Below are 5604 nucleotides of genomic sequence, written 5' to 3' on the forward strand. Positions count from 1 at the left end.
CCCCTCCCCACAATAGGACCTGGTGTGTGATGCTCCCCTTCCTGTGTCCAAGTGATCTCATTGTTCAATTCCCACCTATGAGTGAGAACATGCGGTATTTGGTTTTCTGTTCTTGTGATAGTTTGCTGGAAATGACATCTCTCATGCTGATTAACATACCTTCAGGGTGTATCTTTTTATATCCGTATTGAAGATGCTTAATAACCTCCCCTGGAGATGGATTCTTGATGAGGGTACATCATATGCTAGCTAACCACCTTTATGATGAAGCTGACAGTTATCTTGGATACATCACAATATCTATTACCGAAAATATAAAGTGAGTAATCTAACTAGATAATAGTTGTATGAAAAGAAAAACAGAAATCTGAAGTTTTTCTATATTAAAAGATAAACTTGGCAAGTGCGTGTAACATTTATCTTCCCCACCCAGCCTTTCTGTCAGTCCCTCTTCTACCGCTAGTGATGGCCTCCTTCTCCCTGGAAGACAGTTCATGTTCTTCTGATCTTCTTCCTTTATCAAAACAGGTTCTTAGAAAACTATTCGGTGAACTCATACGCAATAAGAGGTTGATAACAGTTTAGAGAAAGTGGTGAGAACAGGTTGAAAGCTTGTTGTGTGCTAAATGCCAGGCTTATTAGTACGTTTGAAGATACTTGAAAAGGACAAATAGTTGAGCAAAATCCTACCATCTCAAGTTACCATTTACTGAGCATGTACCGTGCATGCACCCTGATACACATGTCATATATATATATGTGTGTGTGTGTGTGTGTATATACATATAATGTGTGTGTATACACACATACACACACATATAAACACATTATCTCATTTAACCCTCATAACCTTATGATGCAGCTAGCATTATTTCTATTTTATTATTTAGGAAACGGAGGCTCAGAGAGGTTAAGTAAATTGCCTAAGGTCTTTTCACTGTAATCACAGTGATACAATTTCCTGGGGCTTGCATTTTAACAGTGAAAAAAGTCTTAATACATAGGAATTCATGTCTCATTGTGATTTTCAGGCTTCACTTAACCGGTGGGAAAAATAATTGTTACATTAAACAATTGCTCTCTTTTGTAGTGGGATATCTCGTGAGAAATTTGCAAATAAAGGCATCCATGTATGCTAGATCTATATTTTAACAGTTTTGTCTGTTGGTGTTTTTTCTCCCCCATCTATACCAGCTTCTTTATACATACACATGCACAGACACTCATATATGCACACATACAAACACACATTATTCCTTGCAGACTTAGCTAATATTATTATAGAAGAGTGTAGTGTTTAGAATGTTATATTTTATTAATATTTTCTGGGAATTAAATGGAGGCTTAATATTCCCATTGGTGTCTTTCAATGTCAGAATATTCTGCCTTCCTTTTTGCTTTGAAGTTCTTATATAAATCCTTTTGTATTGAAACTATCCTTCAGTCAGGTTTTGTGATAAAAATTAATTGCAAGTAAGTTGTACATCGACTCTTACACATTATTTTGCATTGATTATTCACAGCTCTGTATTTCAACTCTTTTGATCAATTGGCAGAAAGACAAACCATCTTATTAAGCTGGCCATTGAATACACACTATTAGCCATTAATGGCAAGTATCATCAATGTAATAGTTATTAGCAAAATGTCAGCATCATGTACCTTCATTAATATAATAATGATTATTATCCATGTGTCATTCATACAAATGGGAACTACCTGCCTATTGCCTATCACAATCAGATGCCAAAAAATGTTATGGAGCAAAAGGTGAAACTTATATTTAAGATGACGTCACATGTTCATGCTTTGAAGTCCCCTATTTCAGGCACAAAGCTATGTTAGATAAAATACAAAAAAAAAAAAAAAGAGGCTCTGCATAGAAATATGATACATGTCTCTCTAAATGAAACTGAAATCAAGCATCGGAATCTTGAAACAAGCTGGGGTGTATAGGATTTGTGTTCCCTTAGTGTAAGAGTAATTAAATTAAAAGTGTCCCACTTGATGTGGAGAAACAAAGATCCACTGCTTTGTAGAAATGAATAAATACCACAGAAATGAAAATAAGCAAAGGATATTTATTCAGAGCTTGCTGTGCAAAGGAGTTAGCCACCATCATTTGTGTTTGGCAGAGATTCAAAAGCAGGCAAAGCAGTGAGAAAGCTTTAGAGTGAATGAAAGAGAAGGTTTCAGGAGGCTCTGATTGGAGGTTGTTGGCATATGGGAAGCCAGAAGTAGACTATCTAGAAGTGTAGTATCCTATATGATCAGTTGGTGGAGGCAGGCTCGGCTTTCTCTTCCTGGTCCTGAGCAAGCAGTAGGGACAAAAATTGGAGAAGTGGGCAGTCATTGACCAATTGCTAAAGAGCCAGTGGTGTGACTTCTCAGGATGATTGCTGCAGTGGTTGTGTGTCAAAGTTCTATTGTCATATATGGTCTGACCGTTGTCTGTTTGTATATCCGATTTCTCTGCTTGAAACAAATGGGTGATATTCCCCATTTCCCATAAGAAAGGGTTGAGAAAAGCAACAACTCGCTGCAACTTGTGCAATGTCTTATACAAAGCTCTGATACACCATCAAAATTGTAGTAAGTTAGTGTTGAGCCTGCATTCCAGACTGAGAACTAGGTTGAGACTCCCACAAAGTTACTACATATGGACATATGGAGGTTGTTAGTGGTGGTGGCAGTGGGGTGAGTAGATGTTGAGGGTGGAACAAAAAACAAAATAAATCACAGTCTAGATCAGCCTGCAAGCAAAAAATTACAAAGCATATAAGAAAAATTACCACAATGAAGGACAACAGATGTATCAGCAACTGGGAAATATGTTCACTTAAAAGAAACTGAAGATTATACAGCCATCTAACAGTGACCTTATATACAAAATGTTTGAATTACCTCTTCAAAAAGGTAAGAGAAAGAAAAAGTTTGTATAAAGTAGTAAGAAATTATTAAGTGAAAGCTGACAGAAGGGAGACAAAAATAGATGGATGTCACAAAATATAATTAGAAAGTCTGTAAATAAAAATTATAGTCATTGAGATGAAAGAAACAATATTTTATTTATATAAATGCAGTAGTTAAGCCAAGTAGTTTTAGAATGATTAATCTGGGTGACTAAAAATATAATTCTTTTAAAAAATCTCAATTTTTAAAAATTTTCCTGTGCAGTTAGAACAGACACATGAAGATATCCAATTAGCATGTCCTACAGATTGTTTTGGAGCTATGTTAGCCAGTCTAAATTTTTTTGTGATTCTATGATTGTAAGAAACTTATGCACAGACTTTTGATAATGATGAAAAGGAATCTTGGAAATCTGATTGTGCTACCTGAAATAGTCATGCTGCAATTAATAATTTCTAAGTCTTCTATCATTAACCAATGTGGATTTTGGAACTGGAATATAGACTTCTTTATAAACGAAACCAGCCTATTAGTATTTTATTCCATTCATAATATTAAACTTAGTTTAAAAGCAAGTTTAAGAAAAGGAATACAATGAGAATCCCTGAATTTTTCCCTAGAAGACATTCATTTTCACTCTCTTGATATTTACACTGAAATGTAAAGTTTAAAAGTGAATAATATGACTTACTAGTTATGATATTTGTAAAACTGGTAATATTTATGTTTTAGAAAATGATCACAAAATATTTATTAAAAATCTAACTGAATTCAAGAGTACTTAAAATGGGGAATGTTCATTTCAGTAGACAGTGTCACGCCCTTTCTTACTCTCAAGGATCTATAGGAATTTATCATTGAGAAGATCCAAATGACATAGAAATGGCAAAAACTTATTTGGTTGTACTAATGATGTTTTTCTGCCTTCCACATGATCTTGACCAGAAAAGGCCGGAGTACATATTGGAGAGTTTCAGTGATGAGTCTGCTAGTACAGATATTAGACCTGTTAAAGCAATTTATTTGTCCACTTGATAAAATGCTATGATTTTATTCAGATATAATTTTGGAATATAAATTTAATATTTTCTAAAGCTTTGGATCCAGGCTGAAAATGAATTCAATGCATCTAATTCACAGTATTTATCCTAATAAGCAATGCCTATTTTCTTTCAAATGGTTACCAGCTGTTAGGACTTTGTCGCTGACTGACCTATCCAAATAGCAAGATGTTTCCACCAGTTAGCACTTTCACTTCTCATATTTTTCCTTTATGTTTCCTACCTTTTCTAAGATTGTATTTGGTGTCCATCTTCTCCCTCTTAACACGTTAAACACTGATAAATGTAGATCCTTTTAAGATGTGTATTTTCCTTTATTTGTACTGCACATGAGCATTCTCATCATTGAAAATTATGTGACTATGTCATTTATCTAAGGCTACTGTACCTTTATTATGTAACTTTTAAGAATCTTACTACCTAAGTTTTTTCCGGCATTCAATATTGAAAGCTGGATTAATTTCTCACTACACAATTGAAACTACTTATTATAATTGTTTATTATAATATCCTGTTAATTTTCAAAACCAATATCCTTGTCTCAGTTTTCATATCTTGAAGACTTTGTGGCATGGGACAATGTTGACTAATTAAATCTCAATCAATACATTTCTATCCTAATCAAAATCTCAGAATTAAAAAAAAAAAATCTCTGTAGTAAACGGAGAACACAAAATTGGAGACACATTGCTTTACCTATTAACCTGGTTAAAATCAGATAGCAGTATAATGCCAATTATTGGCAGAAATATGTAAATATAGAAACTCTCAGGCACTGCTGATGGAAAGGTAAATTATTGTCATTCTGGAGAGCAATATAGCACCCCAAATTATTTCCCAGACAGGGTCTTCAAAGAACTTATGTGATATGGTTTGGCTGTGTCTCCACCCAAATCGCACTTTGAATTGTAATAATCCCCATGTCTCGAGGGTGGGTCCAGGTGGAGATAATTGAATCATGGGGATGGTTTCCCTCATACTGTTCTCATGGTAGTGAACAATTCTCATGAGATCTGATGGTTTTATAAATGGGAGTTTGCCTGCACAACCTCTTTTTCCTGCCGCCATGTAAGATGTGCCTTTGCTCCTCCTGTGCCTCCCACCATGATTATGAGGCCTCTACAGCCATGTGGAACTGTGAGTCCATTAAACCTCTTTTTCTTTATAAATTACCCAGTCTTGGGTATGTCTTTATTAGCAGTATGAGAATGGACTAATACAATAAATTGGTAAAGAGTAGTGGGGTGCTGCTGGAAAGATACCAGAAAATGAGGAAGTGACTTTGGAACTGGGTAACAGGAAGAGGTTGGAACAGCTTGGATGGCTTAGAAGACACGAAGATATGGGAAAGTTTGGAACTTCCCAGAGAATTGTTGAATGGTTTTGACCAAAATGCTGATAGTAATATGGACAATGAAGTCCAGGCTGAGTTGGTCTGAGATGAAGATGAGAAACTTGTTGGTAACTGGAGTAAAGGTCACTCTTGCTATGCAAAGAGACTGGTGACATTTTGCCCCTGTCCTAGAGATCTGTGAAACTTTGAGCATGAGAGAGAGGATTTAGGGTATCTGGGGGAATAAATTTCTAAGCAGTAAAGCATTCAAGAGTAAGTAGAGCATAAAAGTTTGAA

The sequence above is a fragment of the Mandrillus leucophaeus genome, unplaced genomic scaffold (genome assembly GCF_000951045.1).
Source record: "Mandrillus leucophaeus isolate KB7577 unplaced genomic scaffold, Mleu.le_1.0 Scaffold422, whole genome shotgun sequence".
Lineage (NCBI taxonomy): Eukaryota > Metazoa > Chordata > Mammalia > Primates > Cercopithecidae > Mandrillus > Mandrillus leucophaeus.